Consider the following 22,696-nt stretch of genomic DNA (forward strand, 5'->3'; position numbering starts at 1 on the left):
AAGGGTGTGGTGTGTGCTAGACACCCCTTGTTCTGTCTACAGTTACCAGGCACTGACCCAAAAGCACCTGCTCTTCAGAACCCCAAACGCCAACAAACACTCAACAGTTTAGAAACACACTTCCATTTAATCTGTCTCCTTAGTAATTTTTATTAAAAATGTGTTTTTAAATTTCTGTTTTTAGATACATTTAAGGTAGTTTATTGATGCTATTGGTTTATCTTGGAATCTTGATGTTTATTATAAAAGGCTGACGTTCGCTTGATACAATTGGTAAACACACTTTCCGCTGTAACCTAAGAACAGCAGTAGGGATATGGTGTGGCTCAGTGACACAGCACTTAGGTCACTGCCGAAGCCCATCCCCAACACCCTAGAAGGAAAAGCAGAGGGGGTTAGACTACGGGCTTGGACAACCATGTCCTTGTCCCCAAGTGCCATCTCTTCACCAAGTGACACAGAGGAGCCTCCATCTTAGCCAAGGGAGAAAGACAACACTGGTTCCAGACACGGAGACACCTCCCACCGGAACTCCAAGAAAACACATCACTAGGCCCAGCCCTCAACGCTTCACCCGGGAAACCATGAGGAAGAAAAAAACGGACAAATCCAAGTTGACACAGACCCTGTAATATGACTCCTATGGTTTTCAAAGAGTCAAGGGTTGGAGATGTAGGTCAGTCAAGAAAGCTTTAAGGGAGGCCCTGGGCTCGATCCCCTGAGTCCCATGAACTGAGTGTGGTAGTACATGCCTGGAATACAGCTCTTGAGAGAGAAAGGATCAGAAATTCCTCAACTATGTATGAAGTTCCATCCACTGGACTGCATGAGATCCTGTCTCGGAAAATAAGTGGGGGGGTGGTACCTACAGAACTCCGAAGCCAGAAGTCGGAAGGCACTGTGGTAACCTGGTGTGCTAAAGCAGTGGGTGAATCTGAGCCCAGACTACAGTGAGAACCTATCTTCAAAATAAAACGCTCAAGAACTGCCTGGGAAACACAAGGTGCCCAAGCCAGCACTACAGGGCCTGCAGCCCTGGCTGGGCTAGGCTGCTGAAACCCAGAACCCACCCAACCCCCCTTTTAATGGGGTTAGTGTAGCAGGGGAACAAAGACAAAGTCTCACTGGATAGTGAGGGCTGGCCTGGAAGTCGCCATGTAGACCAAGCTGGCCTCAAACTCAGTTTCAGGAGTACTGGGATTAGATGAAAGGTAGGCACCACTCCGCCCAGCAGGTCCCATCTTTAATAAAAAGTGAAACTGTACGAACGCCAAAAACTGTTTAAAATATAGTCATCATTTTTTATCAGTAAAGGTTTGATTCGTATGCCGATTTTAAATCTATACATGGTTCACATAAAAAGTCTCAGGCACAGGGGTGTGAAGAGTAGAAAAATTTGAGTAGCTCTGCTTTCAAGGTCAGGGTGAGATGAGTGCACAAGCCCACTGATGAGGCTCTAACAGGATCCAAAGGGGAACTCCTATTCATCTGAAGGGCCAGGGAAATAGTCAAGAAGACGCCCACTCCCAGGTGTGGTGGCATACATCTGTAAACCCAGCACTTGGAAGGTGAGGCCAGAGGATCAGGGGGTTCAAGACCATCCTCAGCTATAGCAAGTTTGACTGGAGTCTGGGCTACATGAGACCTTGTCTCAAAAATCAAGAGAGAAAAAAGAAAATCAACACCCTCCCCACCTCACCCCAGTGTGCACTCCCAGGCACAGGTGTGGAGCCAGTGGTCAATTTCTCATTTGTTCTTAAGATGCCCGATTTGTTTTTGAGACCGAATCTCCATTGGCCTGGAACTTAACAGATCAGGCTGGCTAGCCAGGGAGCCCCAGGAATTCACCTGCTCCACTTTCCAGCACTAGGACTTTAAGCACACACCACCTGCAAATCTTTGTAATACAGGTTCCAGGATCCAGCTCAGGCCCTGGGCTCGGACTTCACCATCTTCTCAAGCCCCCAGTCCAGCATCCTGATGAGGAGCCTGCTCCGCCAGCACACAAACAATGTGTTCTCTGACCTTACGCTACACATTAAAATCACCTGCGTTTGAAGACCTGCATCCGGATGGACTTTTTGTAGCCTAGGAAACAGCAATAGCCTATGTGTGTACCCCTACCCTGAATGGCTGCTCTGAGAATGTGGCTAAGTACTTCGTACCTAAACCCCATAAATTAAAAGAGGCTCAGTTCTCAGCCAGCTGCTTTAATTACCCCAGCACTAAATAAAATAACCTATTTTCTGATGAAGCGTAATAACTAGGACAGCATCAGAATGAACCTTATTCCAAATGCCTATTTTTAAAAATATAGAAACCAGGGACTTGCTTTGCCTAAGATCTAGAGGTGTGGCTCAGTACTCAGCTTACCTGGTACACAGCTCTGGGCTCAATCCCCAGCACCACAACAACATAAAATAAAATAAAATAAAATGTAGGGGCTGAGAGATGAGTCAGCAGTTAAGTACACTTTCTGCTCTTCAGGAGGACCAGAGTTGGGGTCGCAGCACCCATGCAGTTTGGAGCTCTGTCTACTATTTTAAAGTGTTGTAATATTCCTTCTGAACTCATCTTTGCTCATGGTACGCCTCTTCTGTGCCTAACAACACAGCCTTTTCCAAAGTCTTATTTTGTGAGTTAGCAGTCATTTCAGCTTTCCCGTGACTAGTGGTATATTTGTGCATGGTGATATATTTATTTCCATTTCTTTTACTTTTTTAATAGATTTTAGTTTTTTATGCTTAACATGTATCTTACATAGTTTCTTAAAGCACATAGCTGAATTTCTCGTTTTTTAAGGTTTATTTTTATGATGGGTGGTGGTGGCGCACACCTTTGATCCCGGCACTTAGGAGGCAGAGGCAGGCAGATCTCTTTAAGTTCGAGGCCAGCCTGATCCACAGAGCGAGTTCTAGGACAGCCAAGGACACAGAGAAACGATGTCTAGGGGAGGGGGCTGATTTATTTTACTTATGAGTAAATATGTCTGTGTGTGTGTATGCATGTGATTCAGGTGCCTGAAGAGGCCAGAAGAGGGTAATCAGACACCCCAGAGCTGGAAGAACAGGCTGTGAGCTGCCCAACATGGGTGCTAGGAACAGAAGCAGGTTCTCTGGAAGAACAGCAAGTGCTCTTAACTGCTGAGCCATCTCTCCAGCCCCACACTGGTATTTTGTAAACACTGACTTTAGATGTTTATATGTATACTTAGCCACCACAAAAATGTCTTTGCTGGGAAATGCGCTCTGCAAAATCATATATTCAGTAAAGGTGGAGGCTAAAGTTGAGCTGTACCTTAGTGCCACTGCATCCTTCTGAGTATGTGACGGATGTCTGTCATTGTGGAGAAGCAGAGATCTTCCTCTGGAGCTCCACCTGTTTCTGAGTCTCTCACTGAACCTGGAATTCACAGCTCAGCTGGAGTGGGGATGCTGCTGTCCTCACCCCCCCCCCCAGCAGAAGGCTCACAGCCTGTCACTGCTGCAGCTGACTACCCTATGTGGGTGCTGAAGAGCAAGCCCCAGTCCGTACGCTTGCCTGGCAAGTGCCTTAACAACCTTCTTCTATGAATATGATTTGTTAAATGTGCGGCAGAATCTAAGCTAATTTTATGTACTTGTATGAATACTCCACAAATAAACTGTCAAGTGAGAAAATGTGGAAACAACGAAAGATTGCACTGGCGAATCTGGGGCTCAGAGTCAGGGTTGACATTCAGAGAGGGAGCCTCTGCCCTGGCTCAGCATGTGTGAGGACCCAGATCAACACTCGGAAAATGCAGCCTGGGGCTTCTTCTTCACAAAGGAGCCAACAATTCCTACATGGTGCTTCTATGCTAGGAAGAGATTTGCCCAGATCTATGCAAATTCTCCCCAAAGAAAACATTCAAACAAACAGCTGGGCACGGTGGTGCACGCCTTTAGTCCCAGTACTCGGGAGGCAGAGGCAGGTAGATCTCTGAGTTCGAGGCCAGTCTGGTCTACAAGAGTTCCAGAACAGCCAGGGCTACAAAGAAACCCTGTCCCGAGGAGGGGAATAAGAAATGCATGAAGTTATTGTGTTTTATATGCATGGCTTCCCTGTCCTTTCTGTGATCATAAGGCATATGTTGCCATCCTCCTTAGTCAAAAAACGTAAATGAGATAATGTAATTTTAAGTGTCAGAAAATCTAAGACCAGGGCCAGGATACAGCTCAGTAATAGAGTCCTTGCTCAGCATGTTCAAAGCCTAGGCAATGCAAAAATCAAGTCTACGACTAAAACCAGGCATTTATTTCACTGGATCTCTGAGTTCCAGGCCAGCCAAGGCTACACAGTGAGATGCTATCTCAAAAAGGGGGGGGGGGGGGTAAATAAGGCTGATGTGAAGAGCTCCAGTAGCTTTACTACATCCACCAGTGATAGGGTAGGGGCTGGGGTGTGGCTAGCAGAAGAGCTCTTGGAATAAGTTGAGGCCCTCATTCAATCCTTACTACCACCAAAAACCTAAGGAAGTATTGGTTCTCAAAGATACAAAGTCTGAATAAACCAATGCTTTAAAAGACCAAGTAGCAGATGCAGCTGAGTAGCAAAGCAGGCCTCCAGCACTATACATGCTTTTGGTCTGTTTGTGGGTGTTTATGTGTATATGTATATATGTGTGTTTGCCATATCTATAATAGGTAGAAATATATAGAGTCCTATATGGAGTACAATAAAACTCTCAGCCTTCCTACTCAGCAGTGCCCTACTCAACCATTTTATTTTCGTTTGGTTTGGTTTGGTTTTGAGACAAGATCTCCTTGGCTTTCCTGGAACTTGATATGTAGACCAGGCTGGCCTACTGAGAGACGTGCTGGGACTGAAGGGGTGAGCTGCCACACCCAGCCTACATTGTTTTTAATCAGGTCACAACCAAGAAAACCCTCCAAGCCCTCCAATGATCTCTAGCTGGACCAAATATTCTCACTTTCCCACTGGCCAAAGCGGTAATAAGCAGATGGGCAGTGCAGAAACCGGCAAGGGCTGCGGGAACAAAGAACCATCGGGAGAGTGGCCCGGTGAGTTCTGTGGACAGGAGGGAAGCTGCAGAGGGCAGAAAGGAAGGCCGGGGAGGAACAAATCCCAAAGACACCTCTGCATGTCCCAACAGTGCAACTGCCACACTCTGGCCTGCAACCCATCCTTACACTCGGTGGGGAGTGTGGGGTGCTTCTTCCAGCACACCCGGGAGAAGACAGGGTGATAAACGTCCATGAGAACTGCCTGGGCTTTGTCCCCAGCACTGTGAGTGGAAGGGGTGGGGGAGGGAAAGAGGGAAACTGTGTCATGACTAAAATAATAACTCAGAGTGGAATAACCGTCAGGGCTATTTAGACTTCAAATTTAACTCAGCACTTGAACCCACAGCCACTTTTCAAACTGGAGCTGAGTTTTGTAATTACGATTCACTTTTTAAAAAATTCTCAGCCAGGGCTGGAGATATATATGACTCAGTGGTTAAGAACACTGACTGCTCTTCCAGAGGACCTGGGTTCAATTCCCAGCACCCACATGGAAGCTCACAACTGTCTGTAACTCCAAGATCTGACACCCTCACACAGACATACATGCAGGCAAAACACCAATGCACATCAAATACATTATAAAAAATAATAATTCTCAACCAGTCTTGCAAGCAATCTAGAATAAACAGTTCCATTTATTTTCATCTGGATCCTGTTTTCTTTTTTTTGTTTTTCGAGACAGGGTTTCTCTGTGTAGCTTTGTGCCTTTCTTGGAACTCACTTGGTAGCCCAGGCTGGCCTCAAACTCACAGAGATCCGCTGGCCTCTGCCTCCCGAGTGCTGGGATTAAAGGCGTGCACCACCACCGCCCGGCTGGATCCTGTTTTCAAACAAGTGGCAGTGGTATATGGCTATCATCTAAGCACTCAGAATGCTGAGACAGGAGGACCGCAATTTACATGCCAGCCTAGGCTACACACAATTTGAGACATGGTCAAGGCCCCAACCCAGACCTGCAGAACCCCAGTCTCTGGAATGACCTCATCAGTCCTCTACAGAAGCAGAGGTGGGATAGAGAACCAGAACCTCCCAGATGAAGTCACGTGGCCCCGGCTTACAGAGAGTAAGTACCTAACTTCTCCATAGCTGGCCTCCTCTCCAAATGGAATTTCATGAAGTGTTTAAGGAGCACACCTGCCACTGAAAACATACTCAAATACAGCTGCGTGGCACTATAAATCTGGCACCTGGCAGAGGACATGGGGACTGGACAAGGACCTGACCAGAGTTTGCCACCTAAAGAGCAAAGGGACACTCATACTGGGTGGAGGTGCATAGTCTTACTGCAACTTTGATATGCCATGTTTTGTTGGTATCAATGGGAAACTTGCCCTTTCCTGAACAGAAAGGGGGGAGTGGGGGGGGACGACAAAGGGGGGAGAGGTTGGATGAGAGGTGGGAGGGGAAACTGGGGCCAGGGTGTAAAAGAAATATATAATAAATAAAATAAAAAGAGCGAAGGGACAAAGGCAGAACCTAACCCCCTCCCCAAGGTCCATCATCCCAGCTTTTCAAGCAGCTGAGACAGGGAATTATTACCAAGTTTAAAGATGGCCTGGGCTACAGAGGGAATTCAAAGCCAACCTGGGCAACTTAGTGAAACTCTTATTTCAAAAAGTAGAACCGGGTGAGGATGGGGAGGGAGGGGGGAGAGACGTGCCAGCCTAGAATCCTCAAGGAGCTGGGAGCTTTGCTCGATAGTAGAGTGCTTGCCTAAGGCACGTACTAGGTTTCGTCTCCCAAAATGGTAAACATGGGTATCACCATGCCCCTGCCCAAGGATGACCCGAAAAACAGAGAATGCGGTCTCTATCTTAACAGGGTGAAAAAGAAAACAACTCGTGACCCCACAACATAAAAGGCCTTACAGAAATGACTGCAGATAAATGAGAAAGTTTTCCGTGCCTCCAGGGTGTGAGGCGAAATCCCGGGACTCAGGCAACAAAGGAGCCCCAGGCAAGAGACTCAAAAAAAAAAAAAAAAAAAAACTGCTGTAGGAAATATCAGCCATTCCACATCCGAAACCAAGGCTTGTTTGTGGGTACCGTACCTGCACCCCCTTATTTGCAAACTAGTTTCCCCTTTGCCCTGGAAACGCCCGGAGACAACCAGGCAGTGTGAGAGGTCACTGCATCTCGCCCCTGTTCCCAAACACAGCCGGCGCTCCCCCAGCACCATCTCAGATCTGCACGCTCAGCAGCCAAGGAGCACAAAGCCGCGAGGCAGGGGGGGCGGGGGATACACTAAACAGCAAAACTTGTGTGCTAGAACTGTGATCCCAAAACTTACAAGGTGAAGACAGGAGGATCGAGAGCTCAAGGCGAGCCTCGGCTACAATGCGAGTTCCATGCTAGCCTGAGCTACAAAATACCTTATTCAAAAGTTAAAAAAAAAAAAAAAAAAAAAAAAAAAAAAAAAAAAATAGCCGGGCGTTGGTGGCGCACGCCTTTAATCCCAGCACTCGGGAGGCAGAGCCAGGCGGATCTCTGTGAGTTCGAGGCCAGCCTGGGCTACCAAGTGAGTTCCAGGAAAAGGCGCAAAGCTACACAGAGAAACCCTGTCTTGAAAAACCAAAAAAAAAAAAAAAAAAAAAAAAAAAAAAAAAAAAAAAAAAAAATAAGCAAACTTGGGCAGGACCTGGTTGCACTGGCACCCGGGAGGTCGAAGCAGGCGAAACTCTCTGAGTTCCAGACCAGCCAGAGCTACATGCTGAGGTTTCCCACACACCCCCTCCCCCAAAAGACAACAACTTGATGAGAAAAGAAAACGGAGGTGCAGAAGTAAACTTTTCTTTCCCCCCCCATCCCTTCACTTAACCCCGCCGTCTGGGTGCTTGCCCAAGCCATACTGATTATTTCCATAGCCTCAAGGCTAAAGTCTTCCTTCCGGTCATTGTGTTTATTTCCATCTCCTCCTCTCCCCCCGACCCCACCTTACCCCACCCCCCAAAAAAAAGTCCTGGCCCCGCGGGATCCGCAAGCCAACAGCTCGGGACAAAGCCCACGGCTGGGCTCCACCTGGGAGCAGGGCGGAGCACCGGCCGGCCAGGGCGGGCGCTGGCTCCAGAGCCTGGGAGCTCCCCCGCCCCCCTGCCAGGGCCCCCGCCGCAGTTACCAGGGCACCCATGCCCCGCCCCCGCCGTGCCCGCCGGCCAATCGCGCGCGCGGTCGGCTGCCCTCGGAGCCGCGAGCCCCAGATACGCACACACACACACACACACACACACGCGTACACACACACACACACACACATACACACATATACACACCAAACCCGAACGCGACCCCACGGGGCTCGGGAGGGGGCCCCTTGGCACCGCGCCCCCCGTCTGGGCGCGCGCCCCCCGGAAAGCCGACGGGGCCAATCAGAGCCAAGGAGAAGGGCTGCGCGGCCCCGCGCGGGGTCCGCTCGCCCGCTCGCTCGCTCGCTCGCTCGTTCGTTCACGCGCGCGGGCACGGGGGGGAGGGGGGGAAAGCCTGCGAGCGCGAGACCACCCCTCCCGAACAACCCTTCCCCCACACACACACACACACACACACACTCCGCGACCACCCCGCACACGCAACACACGCATGCACGCACACGAGCTTAGGTATAGACTAGCAGGCGCACGCGCAAGACGCCGCGAGCCCCCCCCCCACCCCGTCACCCCCACGCACCGCGGGTGCGCGCGTGCAACTGTCGTCTCTCTCTCTCTCTCTCTCTCTCCCCCCCCCACGCCCCGCAACCTCGGCCGCCCCCTCCCCCAGAGCCGCGTCGCGTCCGCGGCCAAGGCCCCCAAGTCGAGTGGGCTTGGGTGGGGGGGGGTGGATGAGGGGAGGGAAAGGGTCACAGCGCGTCCGTCTCCTCCTCACCCCGAAGTTGTCCCATCCACCGTCACTCCCAACGCACCAAGAGCGACCCCCCCCCACCCCCGGCAACTCTCACGCCCGGGTCGGTGCACACGAACCCCCGCGGCGTGGGTTGCCGGGGGGGGGGGGGGAGAGGAGACGGGACAGAAAAGTGTCGAATAAAGACGCCCCTGTTCGCCATGGCACCCCGAGGCGGAGGAGAGGGGGGACACGAGGGAAAAGGTGGGGAGGGGGAACCCTTCTAAGGCGGCGACAGGGACTCACCCGAAGTGCAGCCGGGGAGGGTCGGGGAAGGGGGGAGTGCGGACAGCAAGCGGGTGTAGGCCGGAGGGGCCTCGGCGGAGGCGAGCTGGCGAACGGGGTGGAGGTGAGAGGGCGAGGGGGGCCCCCGTGCGTCTCGGCCGTGCTCCTGTCACCGCCGCATGGCCGCCCCCGGCGGGGCCTCACTCCTCGCTCGGATCGCCGCACCCGGGGGGGGAAAAAAAAAAAAACAGGGACGAAGCCCGGGGGTAACCGCGGCAGGCGGGCGGCGAGCGCGTGCAGGGAAGCGGGCGGGGGGGGGCCGCCGGTGCCCCCTTTTCTCTGCTCTCCGAGCTTCTCTCTCACCCTCCTCCTCCTCCTCCTTTTTTTTCCCCCTTTTTTTTTTTTTTTTGGCCTTTTTTTTTTTTTTTTGTTCCTCGAAGGTGCCGCTGCGCGTGCGCGCGAGCAGCACCGCCCACCGGGAGTTGTAGTCCCAGACTGGCGCTCACCTACGCGACCGGTGGGTACCCCGGACTATAACTCCCAGACAGCCTTGCGCGATGAACCCAGATTCTCTTCCCCCATCGCCCCCCTCTAGGCCGAGCCGAAGCGCCGCGGCGCCCGGCCCTCTCCGGCTAGGACTGTCAATGGAGGAGCGCGGGTGGTGGGAGCAAGAACATGGCTGCACCTGGGGCCTGCGCGGCCGTCCGGATGGGGGAGGGGAGTGGGGTGGAAGGAAACGGAGATCTAGATCGTGGTGCCCTCCCCACCTTGCTTCTGCTCCAGGCCACAACTTCCACTTAAATAACTCTTCGCAACCTACATTCCCTTGCAAATTGCAAAGTTGGACGACGTTGCAAAGACCAGGGGAGCCCCGGGGCTGGCCTGTCGCCTGTTTTGCAGAGGGAAGTCCCCCAGCTCCGGGACACAAAGAACTCAATGTTTTCAAAGCTGGCTTTAGAAGCAACCAGAGCGGACTTGCCCTAACTTGGGACAGGCAACGGATGGGAGGGGGTGGGGAACTCGTGATTTCCACTTTTCCTCTCTCGAGTCTTTGCACACCTCTACAGTTAGAAAGAAAATTGGAACAATTCCCACTGTTCCCACAAATGCAAAGAGATTTAACTTAAAGCTCCTCCTCCGTCCATTAAATTTATTTTTACTTCTCAACTGTTTAATAAGATCAGTGACTTTCGAGAGTAACAACTAACTGTTCATCTAAGTTAAATCCAAAAGTTTAAAAAGCCCGTGTCTGAAGAACTTGGATGTTAATGCAAAGCACTAAATTGAGTGAATTTGTGGTGTTTGTTCATTTGTTTTTTCCTATTTTTTCTGCCCACCCCCTACGCCAGCCGAATATTCGGGCGCCCTCCCCCACCCGCTGCTTCTCGGTAGGTGGCGGCCACAAAGCTTTTTCCAGCCTCCCAGCCTCTTTGTCGCTTGCTGGAAAACTTTCCGTGCAAGCCAGTCTTTTGATGTAGTTCCAAAACCCTGCCTTTGAATTCGGGTTCAAGGATTGGCGTTCCCTGGTCGACTTTCTTGCATGAAACCGCACCCACAAAGCCTCGTCTAGAATCTCCATGTTGGATTTCTTTGCACTCCACGGAGTCTTTAAGGATCCCTGGGAAGCAATCTGATTACAGAAGCCGCCTACGTTTTTTACGATTTCCCCCTAACAATATTTACACCCTTCGTTCACTTGCCTAATCCGATTGTGACTGACTCAACTTTGTCGCCTCTGTCCAGAGCTATTCATTAAGTTGTCAAAAGAACAACTTTCTCTTTGCGCTGGGGTTTCACTGATCTTTGGAATATTTAACCAAATTCCAAACTCCCGAAACCAGAGTCCTGCTCCTTTGCAGCGGGGGTTATGTTCTGAGATCCATGCCTGAAATCAGTCCAAACTTACATACTATTTTTTTTCCCTATACATGCTTAGGACAAAAGTTCTGCAGAGTGTGGTGATACACGCCTGAAATTCCAGCATTCAGGCAGTAGAGGCAGGATGATGGACACAAATTGGAGGTCAGACTGGTCCAAGTAGGGAATTTGGGGCTTCCAAGGTTGTCTGGTAAGACCCTCTCTCAAAACAACAAAAAGAAAGGAAACATTACAAAGTTGATTTGTTGGTTTTTTTTAATTAGGCACATAAGATTAAAAATAAAGTAATAAATTGAAGATTTAGGGCCAGGATGTAGCTTAGTTGGTAGAGTGCTTGCCTAGCGTGCCCAAACTCCTACCCTCAGCACTACATAAACCAGACATGGTGGGACATATGGTAATCCCAGCCCTTGGTAGACGGAGGCAGGAAGAGGGAGGTTCAGCACCATCCTCTGCTATCCAGAGAATCAGAAGCCAGCCAGGGATACTGAGACCTTGTATGAAGTAATAATAGTACTAATAATGATAAACCGTTTGTAACAATATACTATCATAACATCTATGTGCACATCACTCAGAATACTAAAGTTGTCCACACCCTTCTACCCACTTTCCTGACAGGGAAAGACTGGCTTTGGATGGCATCCTTGATCTTCAGCCAGCCTTTTCCACTGCTGGAAATGTACTCAAGCTCCTTCATGGGCGAGCAATGCCTCTCCAGCAACTTGTATTTTCCAGTCCAAACTGGTTCCTGAGTAACCATCCCTTACTGCAGTAAATGGTTTTCGTCTCTTACACATTCTCAATCCTTTCAGGAGAGGACTTGCTGGATGTCATTGTTTTCTTTTGGCTTTGAAATGGGTCTCACTCTGTAGCCCAAGCTGGCCTCCAACTTCCGACCCTTATTCGTCAGCCTCTGAGTACATGCCGGGTCTGAAGGCTCCATAGATGCTTAGTGCTTTATGACAAGTCACAGTGGCCTACAAGTTTTCTGTTCCTGTCTTCAACCCCCAAAGTTAAAACCCTTTTCATCTTCAATATACAAATATCTTTTTTTTTTCTTTGTGGGTTTTGTTTGTTTGTTTGGTTTTGGTTTTTCAAGACAGGGTTTCTCTGTGTAGCCCTTTGTAGCCCTGACTGTCCTAGAACCCACTCTGTAGACCAGGCTGGTCTCAAACTCACAGAGATATGCCTGTCTCTGCTTCCTGAGTGCTGGGATTAAAGGCGTGCACCACCTGACTTATATAAATATATAATACTAATAAATAATATATAAATATCTTTGTACACGGAAGATAACGTTTTCCTTCACAGTTTAATAGAGAAAAGACTTCTTACTGGAGATTCTAGATTTTTTTCCTTTTTTTTTTTTTTTTTTTCAGCTTTAGAGGTAGAGATTGAACCCAGGGCCTCCAGCATTCTAGACAAAGCAATCCACCACCGAGCTATCTCCTTACTTACAGGTTCTTTTGAGGCAGAGTCTCACTAAATTGCCCAGGCTGTTCTCAAACTCAACGCTGTAGCCCGGGAAGGCTTTAAACATCCCATCCTCCTTGCCTGAGTCTCCTGAGTATTTAAGGATTACAGATATGTACCCGTCATGGCTTTCCAATTAACTTGAAATTTTTCATTTAAAGAAAAGGCTTTCAGCTGGGTGGTGGCAAATGCCTTTAATCCCAGCACTCCAGAGACAGAGACAGGCAGATCTCTGTGTGTTGTTGTTTTTGCTCTTTTGGGGGGCCCACCACCCAGCTCCCAAATAAATCACACATGCAGGCTTATTACTTATAAATGTCCAGGCTTAGCTTGACTTGTTTCTTGCCAGCTTTCCTTAACTTAAATTATCCTGTCTCCCTTTTGCCTTTGGGCTTTTCCTGTTCTTTTCTGTAAATCTTACTCTTACTCCTTGGCTGGCTGTGTAGCTGGGTGGCTGAACCCTGGGTCCTCCTCCTTCTCTGGCTACTTCTTTTTCTCCCAGATTTCTCCTTCTATTTCTTCTCTCTGCCTGCCAGCCCCATCTATCCTTTCTCCTGCCTCGCTATTGGCCGTTCAGCTCTTTATTAAACCATCAGGTGTTTTACACAGGCACAGTAACACAGCTCCACAGAGTTAAACAAATGCAACATAAACAAAAGTAACACACCTTAAAATAATATTCCCCAACATCTGTGAGTTCAAGGCCAACCTGGTCTACACAGCCAGTTCTAAGGAAAAAAAAGAAAAGAAAAAGCTTTCAAGCTGGGTGGTGATAGCACATACCTTTAATCCCAGCACTCAGGAGGCAGAGGCAGGTGGATCCCTGTAACAGGAGTCCCTGAGCAAGCTGGCTCACTTGCCATATTGGCAAGCTCTGAGTTCAATTGAGAGAGCCCATCTTAATAAATAGGGTGGTAAGCAAGCAAAGACTCTTAGTGTTACCTCTGACCTCCATGTGCACATGCATACACACACATGTGAGCCCACAAAACATACACAGATGTGCCTACCATACACACATACATATGTGAAAAAAAAGAAAAGAAAAGAAAAGCCAGAATCAGTATTCTTACGGCCCTTCATCTCAGCCAAAAGGACAAGAAGATACAGCATCTGTACACTTGAACTTGAGGCCAATTTCTAGGAAAACAAGCATTCCTTGAATGCAACCACAGAAAACAGCAATACTTCAAGCCTAGATCTGATAAGGGAGACAATGACTGTATGACCAGAGGGCAGATGTCATTCCCAGGCTGCCTGCCCTGGACAAAGGAATGAATCATATCCAGGTTGGTTACAAGCCCTGGAGATGTCCTCAAACTACTTTGAATGGAGCAGAAGTTTTGGTTTTAAGATAGGGACACACATGAGCTGGAGAGATGGCTCAGAGGTGAAGAGCAACAGCTACTCTTCCAGAGGTCCCGGGTTCAATTCCCAGCACCCACATGGCAGCTCACAACTGTCTGTAACTCCAGGTCCAGCAGATCCAGCACCCTCACACAGACCTACAAGTAGGAGAAAACACTAATGCGCATAGTTAAAAAAAAAAAAAAGATAGGGACACAGGAAGCCTAGGCTAGCCTCCTCCACCTCCCAGGATGGCAGGAGAGCATCAGATACACACAACTCTTAAAAGGTTGTCCTTTGATCTACACCATCCACTCAATCTCTGTCTGTCTGTCTCTCTCTCTCTCTCTCACACACACACACACAAATAAAGTATAAAGTGTAAAAATAAGGGACCTACGGCTTTAATGTTTAAAAAAAAAGCTTTAAAAAAATAATTCATACATAATAGCCAAAACCTGGAAACAACCTACAACCTAGATGCCCGTCAACTGAAGAATGGATTAAGAAAACGTGGTACATATACACATTGGAGTACTACTCAGCAGAGAAAAACAATGACAGCATGAAATTTGCAAGCAAATGGATGGAACTAGAAAATATCATCCCGAGTGAGGTAACCCAGACCCAGGAGGACAAACATGGTATGTACTCACTCATAAGTGGATACTAGATAGAAAGCAAAGAACAATCAGACTGTAACCCACAGATCCAGGGAGGCTACAGGAATAGCAAGGGAGATCCTAGGATGACTGTGGCTTATAAGTTTTAGTTTTAGTCAATCACTGGGCAAGCATCAGTGAAACATTTCACTATTAGGATAAGAATTTGTACTGTATCAAGCTGATGATAGAAAAGTAAAATAAAATGTTAAAGAAAAAAGTACACCCCAGAAAAAAAATAATAATAATAAAAATAAAAACAAGCCGGGCAGTGGTGGTGCACATCTTTAATCCCAGCACTCGGGAGGCAGAAGCAGGCAGATCTCTGTGAGTTCAAGGCCAGCCTGGGCTACAGAGTGAGTTCCAGGACAGGCTCCCTCCAAAGCTACACAGAGAAACCCTGTCTCAAAAAAACAAAAATAAATAAATAAAAAATAAAAACCAGAGGGCTCAAAAGCTTGCTCAGCAGTTAAGATCACAGAAAATCCATGTTCTCCCCAGCACCCTCATCAGGCTGTTTACAACTGTAACTCCAGCTACAGGGCCCTCTTCTGGCCTTCTGGGGCACCTGCACTCACATGTGTACATACCCACATGCAGACACACAAACATACACATAATCAGAAATGAAATATGCATTTAAAAATCTAGGTCTCGCCAGGCGGTGGTGGCGCATGCCTTTAATCCCAGCACTCGGGAGGCAGAGCCAGGCAGATCTCTGTGAGTTCGAGGCCAGCCTGGACTACCAAGTGAGTTCCAGGAAAAGTGCAAAGCTACACAGAGAAACCCTGTCTCGAAAAACCAAAAAAAAAAAAAAAAAAAACCTAGGTCTCTTTCTTTTATGTGTTTGAGTGTTTCGCTTGCATGTATGTATGTGTATTGCATGTGTGCCTGGTGCCCTTGGAGGTCAAGAGAGGGTTTCAGACTTCCTGGCAATGGTCAACCTCGGGTGATGTTCTTGGTGACATACACCTTGGATTTTTGGTGTTTTTTTGTGTTTTGAGGCAGGGTCTTACTGTGCAATTCTGGCTATCCTGGAACTCACTATGTAGTCTAGGCTAGCCTTGAACTCACAGAGATCTTCCTGCTTCTGCCTCCCAAATGTGCTTACCAGCATGTGTTTAACTCCAGCACTCAGAGGCAGAGGCAGGTGGATCTCAGAGTTTGAGGCCAGCTTGACCTATAGATGGAGTTCCAGGACAGTAGCCAAGGGCTACACAAAGAAACAAAAAAGACATACCTCTGATGGGAGAATTCCCGCAGAGCTATAGCCGCTTTGATTCCGGAGTGATAGCACCTAGTTTAGATCTGTCCTTTGTGATTGCTACCTCCTGTCCCCTGGACCTTCTCTTTGAAGTCTTATCTGAGAGTTTCCTAGAGGATCAAAGCCTATGCAAACTTAGATTAGGAACAGCCCAGGATACCTGGGAATTCCTTTCCTGAGAATTTGCATATCGGAATTGACTCGCTAAAGGTGTGAATTGTGTAACAATAAAAGGGCCCTTTGCTAAACTAGAGCAGTTCCATCCTTAGAGGTGAATCCCCGCCCCCTGCAGCTGGGAAAGGTAGATTCATCCTTGAGGTGCCACTGTCTCTTGATTCCACAGACCCACGTGAACACCTACACCTGATATACAATATACCACCATCTTGGTTGGTGGTTTTGTTTTGTTTTGTTTTTTAAACAGGGTCTCTCATTAGTCTGGAACTCACTAACCGGGCTTGGCGAGCTGGCCAAGCCTGTCTCTGACTCCCCAGGACTGGGATTACAAACAAATATCATTACACCCAGGTTTGTTTGGCTTTTTTTTTTTTTTTTTTTTTTTTTTTATACATAGGTGCTGTGAGTCAAACTCAGGTCCTCATACTTGGAGAGCAGGCACATTACCAACTGAGCCATCTCTCCAGCCCAGGCAAAAGGGGGCTTAAGCAACCTAAGCAAGTGCGCAACAAAATTCAACCATTCACACAAAGACACATGAGAACCAGAAGTTCAGTTTAGATCATAGCTACATTACTAATTACTACACATAAGGTGCAGCTTGCATTCGGATTTTTTTCCCTTACTACTAAAAGAATTTTGAGGACTAAACATACTTAAAAAGTAATTTGTCAGGGCTGAAGAGGTGGCTCAGCAGTTAAGACATGGGTTGCCGGGTGGTGATGGCAGCGGCGGTGGTGGCGCACGCCTTTAATCCCAGCACTCGGGAGACAGAGCCAGGCAGATCTCTGTGAGTTCGAGGCCAGCCTGGTCTACAGAGCGAGATCCAGGAAGGCACCAAAACTACACAGAGAAACCCTGTCTCGAAAACAAACAAACAAACAAAAAAGAAGAAGAAAAAGACTTGAATTGATTGCCAACATCCATGTGGCAACTAACAACCCTCTGTTAACTCCAGTTCCAGGAAATCCAACACCAACTTCTGACCTCCTTGAGCACGCCAGTCATCCATGTGGTGCACATTCATGCAGGCAAAGCAACCATACACCTAAAATAACAGTTTTTTAAAGTTTCTTTTTTTTTTCTTTTTACTTATTTATTTTTCTGAGACAGGGTTTCTCTGCAATATGAACTGAATCTCTAAGGGAGGGGCAGCCATCTAGAGCTACCAGGGACTGCTGTACAGTGCGGCAGACATGGAATGTTGTTGGTCTGCAGCCAAAATTATCTTGGGCTATATCTAGGCCTTTTATCTTGGGTCAGTTACCTAAACTCTCCTTCTGACCTAAATTCTAAGAGATAAAGTCCAGGGGGTATCTCGAAGTTGAACTTACTTTTAGATTCCACCAACCCTAAGGCTGAGTGACATCACTAGATGATACCATTGAGTCTAGCAGTGATTTCCTGCTCGCTGTAGCCCAGATAGCTGAAGCTAACCGGACTTGTATTTGGTAAATGCATCAGCTTATGACTTGTAGCCTGGTTTGGTGGTACATACTTGTGATGTGACCCCTGGAGAACCAGAGAACAAGGAAACATCCTATCTTTTTTTGTTTTAAGATTTATTTATTTATTATGTATACAGTATTCTGCTGGCATGTATGCCTGCATTCCAGAAGTCAACACCAGATCCCATTACAGATGGTTGTGAGCCACTATGTGGTTGCTGGGAATTGAACTCAGGACCTCTGGAAGAACAGCCAGTGCTCTTAACCTCTGAGCCATCTCTCCAGCTTCCATCCTATCTTTTTTATTTTTTATTTTTTTGGTTTTTCGAGACAGGGTTTCTCCATGTAGTTTTGGTGCCTGTCCTGGATCTTGCTCTGTAGACCAGGTTGGTCTTGAACTCACAGAGATCTGCCTGGCCCTACCTCCCAAGTGCTGGGATTAAAGGCATGCCCTACCGCCGTCTGGCTAGACATCCTATCTTTAAAAAAAAACAGAAAAAACAAAAAAAGGCCATGGTGACTCACCTTTAATCCCAACACTCCGGAGGCAGAGGCAGGCAGATCTCTGTAAGTTCGAGGACAGCCTGGTCTACAAAGTGAGTTCCAGGACAGCCAGGATCCATTACACAGAGAAACCCTGTCTCAAAACAAACAAACAAACAAAAACCCCAAAATTATTTATTTGTTATGTTATATGTGTATGTGTGTACAGGTGCCCGTGGAGTCCAGAAGAGGGCATCAGAGATCCCTGGAGCTGGAGTTACAAGTGTGAGCCACCTGATGAGGGTCCTGGGAACTGAACAGGGGTACTTTATAATAGATGTGGTGGTTTGAAAGAAAATGGCCCCCAAACGGAGTGGCACTATTAGGAGGTGTGGCCTTGTTGGAGTAGGTGTGGCCTTGTTGGGGTAGGTGTGGTCTCGTTGGAGGAGGTGTGGCCTCGTTGGAGTAGGTGTGGTCTTGTTGGAGGAGGTGTGGCCTTGTTGGAGGAGGTGTGTCACTGTGGGGGCGGGCTTTGAGGTCTCTTTCCTCAAGCTTCACACAGTGTGACAGTCAGTTGACTTCCTGTTGCCTTCAAGATAGTAGCACTCTCAGCTCCAGCACCATGTCGGCCTGCACACCGCCGTGCTCCCTGTCATGATGATAATGGACTAAACCTCTGAACTGTAAGCGAGCCACCTCGATGAAATGTTTTCTTTATAAGAGTCGCTGTGGACATAGTGTCTCTTCACAGCAATTAAAACCTAAGACAATAGAGCAGCAAGCGCTCTTAATACTGAGCTATCTCTCAAGCCCCCATATCTTAGAATGACATTTTTTTACATTTATTTATTTATTTTGTGTGTGTGTGTGTGTGTGTGCGCGCGCGCGCGCACACGCGCGCGCAGGCATGCTGTGGTGCATGTGTGGAGGTCAGAGGTCAACTTTTCTGGAATCAGTCCTCTCCCTTCACCGGGCTGAGGCAAAGTCGTCTCTCTTGTTTTTGCAGCGCTCTCTACGCGAGGCTCACGGAGAGCTTGCAGGTCGTTCTTGAATCTACCTCCCATCTTGCCAGAGGTATGTGCTGGGATTACAGACAGATGTCACCCCACACGCTTTTTTTTAAACATGAGTTTGAGGCATCGAACTCGAGTCTTCAGGAAGCTATTTGACAAACATGTTTACCAACTAATGCCAGTGGCTCTCGACCTGTGGGTCTCGACCCCCTGGGTTGCATGTCGGATGTTTGCATTACGATTCATTACAGTAGCAAGATTACAGTTATGGAGTAGCAATGAAATAATTTTATGGTGGGGGTCACGCGGAAAGGATGAACGGCCTAGCAAGCACAAGGCCCTGGGTTGGGTCCTCAGCTCCAGTGAAAGAAAGAAGAGGGGACAGGAGGGAGAAGCCAGGCCTGGTGGCGGAGGGAAGCAGGACAGAGCAGACAGCAAAGAGGAAACAGAAAGAGAGGGTGGGGGTCCGTACCCAGCCTTTTAAGGCGGGGACAGAGTCGCCTGCACCCCCTGATGCTGACATTAGACCCGGAAAAGTAAGAGAAGGATCCTAACAGTCACCACAACATGAAGAATTGTATTAAAGGGTCACAGCATTTGGAAGGTTGAGAACCACTGAGATAAACAATCTCACCAGCTTGTGCTGGTTTTTTGTTTGTTTTTATTTTATTTTTTGGTGCACTGGCATTTTGTTTGCACATGTGTCTGTGTGAGGGTGTCAGGTCCCCTGGAACTGGAGTTACAGATGGTTGTGAGCTGCTCTGTGGGTGCTAGGAATTGAACCCAGGTCCTCTGGAAGAGCAGCCAGTACTCTTAACCGCTAAGCCAGCTCCCCAGACCATAATTACATTTTTTTATTTGTATGTCTGTCTGTGGGCACATGCATGCCATGGCAAGTGTGTTGGAGGCAAAGGAGAACTTTGGGGAGTCTAGGAATTGAATTCAAGACTTCAGGCTTGACGTAGCCCATACTGACCTTCACCAACTCACCTTGTAGCTGAAGTATTTTTGTTTTTTTTTTTTTACTTTGAACTTCTAATCCCCCTGCCTCTAATTTTAAAGTACCAGGATTATAGATATGAACCACCACCCTGGTTTATACAGGAGATAACCAGGGTTTCATGCATGCTCGGCAAGCATGCTGTCGGCTAAGCTGCACCATCAGCCTCTGATGGCTACATCTGAATATTAAATATTCTAGGAACCAGGAGCATTGGCTTACCGTGTCGACCATGTTAGCCTTGGACTTCAGTACTGAGAAGCCTTGCCTCTCAGAGTACTGGAGGTTCAGGCTTACGGAGCTCTGACATAGGGGCTTATTGTGTAGGCCAGGCTGACCTTGAACTCAATTTCCTACTGCCAAGATCTCCTCAGTGTTGGAATTATATGTGTGTGCTACTATGTCCAGCATGCATCTGATTTTTTAAATGTATATATATTTTTAAAGATTTATTTATTTATTATGTATACAGTGTTCTGTCTGCATGTATGCCTGTAAACCAGAAGGGGCACCAGATCTCATTACGAATGCTTGTGAGCCACCATATGGTTGCTGGGAATTGAACTCAGGACCTGTGGAAGAGCAGCCAGTGCTCTTAACCGCTGAGCCATCTCTCCAGCCCTAAAATGTATATTTTATATGTATGAATGTTTTGTCTGCATGTATATGTGTGTACCACATGCATGTCTGGTGCCTGCAGAGGCTTGAAGAGCCTGTTGGATACCCTAGAGCTGGAGTTATGAGCCACTATGAGGATGCTGGGAATTAAACCTGAGTCCTCTGGAAGATATATATATCTCCAAAGTACAGGAGGATATAGTAGAGAGCATCTGCAGTCCTGTCAACTCAGGAGGCTGAGTGGGGTGGGGTGGGCAGAGGTTGAGCACAAGAGTTCACGACCTATCTGTCAAGCATAATTCCAATTAAAAAAATGAAAGACACTGAGCATGGCCTGTAATCCAGCACCTAAAATGATGGAAAACAAAAAAAAAGATGGAAAGCAGACAGGTGGTGGTGGCACATGCATTTAATCCCAGCACTCAGGAGGCAGAGGCAGGCAGATTTCCGAGTTCGAGGCCAGGCTGGTCTACAAAGTGAGTTCCAGGACAGCCAGGGCTGTTACACAGAGAAACCCTGTCTCAAACAAACAAATCAACAGACAGAATGCAGCTGGAGTTGTAGGACTGAAGCCCCATCTCTGACTGACAGGTTAGGTTTGGCCACTTGTCCCAGTATACCTATTCAGAGACAAGCAAGTCCCACATCTGTAATCCCAGTGCTCAGCAGCTGGAGGCAGGGTGATCAGGTGTTCAAGACCAGCCTGGACTACATAAGAATCTGCCAAGAGCTGGGCGGTCGTGTCTTTAATCCAAGTACTCAAGAGGCAGAGGCAGGTGGATCTCCAAGTTCGAGGCTAGCCTGGTCTACAGAGTGAGTTCCAGGTCAGCCTAAACTGTTACACAGAGAAACCCTGTCTGGAAAGCTCCAGGTGCCAGGGCTGGGAATGTAGTTCAGTCGGTGGAGTCTTGCCTAGAATGAAGGAGGTCCTGGGCTTCCACCCCTAACACCACATCAACAGGGAGTGGAGATGTATACCTTTATTCCCCGAATTCAGGAAGTGGAGGCAGGAGGATCAGAAATTCAAGGTCATTTGTGGCTACATAAACCGGTTCAGGGATATGTGGCCCCGTCTTAACGTTCACTAATTCATTGCTTTCATTAATGAATTTAGTAGCCACACTTCCTTCTTTTATTATAGCTGGCCTCCTTTCAGATGGGCTGTACTCATATTTCACGGATAAGCCAGCTGTGGTGGCACAGGCCTGTAATCTAAGCATTTAGGAAGCTAAGGCAGGATAAAATTTGAGACTGGCTGGGGCTGCATTGGAAGGTCCTGACAAAGAGAAGAAGTGGGAGGAGCTGGGGAGAAGACCCAGTGGGTAAGAGCTCTTGCTATGCAAGCCTGAGGACCTGGGTTCACATTCCCAGAACCCTCCTGAAAAGTTGGGTATGGTGGTTGTTGGTGGCATACACCTTTCATCCCAGCACTCAGGAGGCAGAAGCAGGTGGATCTCTGTGAGTTCGGGGCCAGCCTGGTCTACAGAGCGAGTTCCAGGACAGCCAGGAATACATAGAGAAACCATGTCTCAAAGAAAAAAAAGAAAGAAAGAAAGAAGGAAAAAAAAGCTGGATGTCTTTGTCTTTAATATCAGGGCAGTGCAGGGGTGGGGGGTGGGGGGGTGAAGACACGAGGACCACTGGGGCTTGCGGGCTGTCAGCCTAGATCCAGGTTCAGTAAGAAACCTTGTCTCAGGAAACATGGTAGAGAATGGTAAGAACGGGAATCTTGTGTACTCTGATCTCCTCACTCACACAGGCACAGACAACTCACCCTGCGTACACACACTACACACATGTGTACTCACCCTCAAAAAAGAAGGAAGAAAAGAATACAGTGTCCAGGAAGGTAGTAAAGGTACATTTTAGTCCATTCAAGGTTTTTTGGTTTGGTTTTGGTTTTTGGTTTTTTGAGATAGTGTTTCTCTGTGTAAGAGCCCTGGCTGTCTTGGAACTCACTCTGTAACCCAGGCTGGCCTTGAACTCACAGAGATCCGCCTGCCTCTGCCTCCTGAGTGCTGGAATGAAAGGCCTGCACTGCTGCCGCCGCTGTCAAGCTCCATTTTTTTTTTCTTTTTTTTTTGTTTTTTTTCAAACAGTGTCTTCTTAAGTTGTCCAGGCTGGACCAGCAAGAACGCTCAGTGAGTAAAAGGCACTTGCCATCAAGTCTGAGGACTTGAGTTCGATC

At 48.0% G+C, this 22,696-nt stretch overlaps 1 protein-coding gene across 1 annotated transcript in view; it reads right to left on the minus strand.

Annotated features, from left to right (window-relative positions):
* Gtf2i (general transcription factor IIi) overlaps positions 1–9,499 on the minus strand; it is a 96,927-nt gene extending 87,428 nt beyond the window's left edge. Inside the window, exon 1 of the mRNA XM_052753913.1 lies at positions 9,164–9,499. The gene's annotated coding sequence lies outside the window, so the exon portion shown is untranslated. The remainder of the gene's footprint in view (positions 1–9,163) is intronic.
* Between the last annotated feature and the right edge of the window lie 13,197 nt (positions 9,500–22,696).

This window comes from Peromyscus californicus, unplaced genomic scaffold (genome assembly GCF_007827085.1).
Source record: "Peromyscus californicus insignis strain IS unplaced genomic scaffold, ASM782708v3 Scaffold_2__1_contigs__length_46816999, whole genome shotgun sequence".
Taxonomy (NCBI): domain Eukaryota; kingdom Metazoa; phylum Chordata; class Mammalia; order Rodentia; family Cricetidae; genus Peromyscus; species Peromyscus californicus.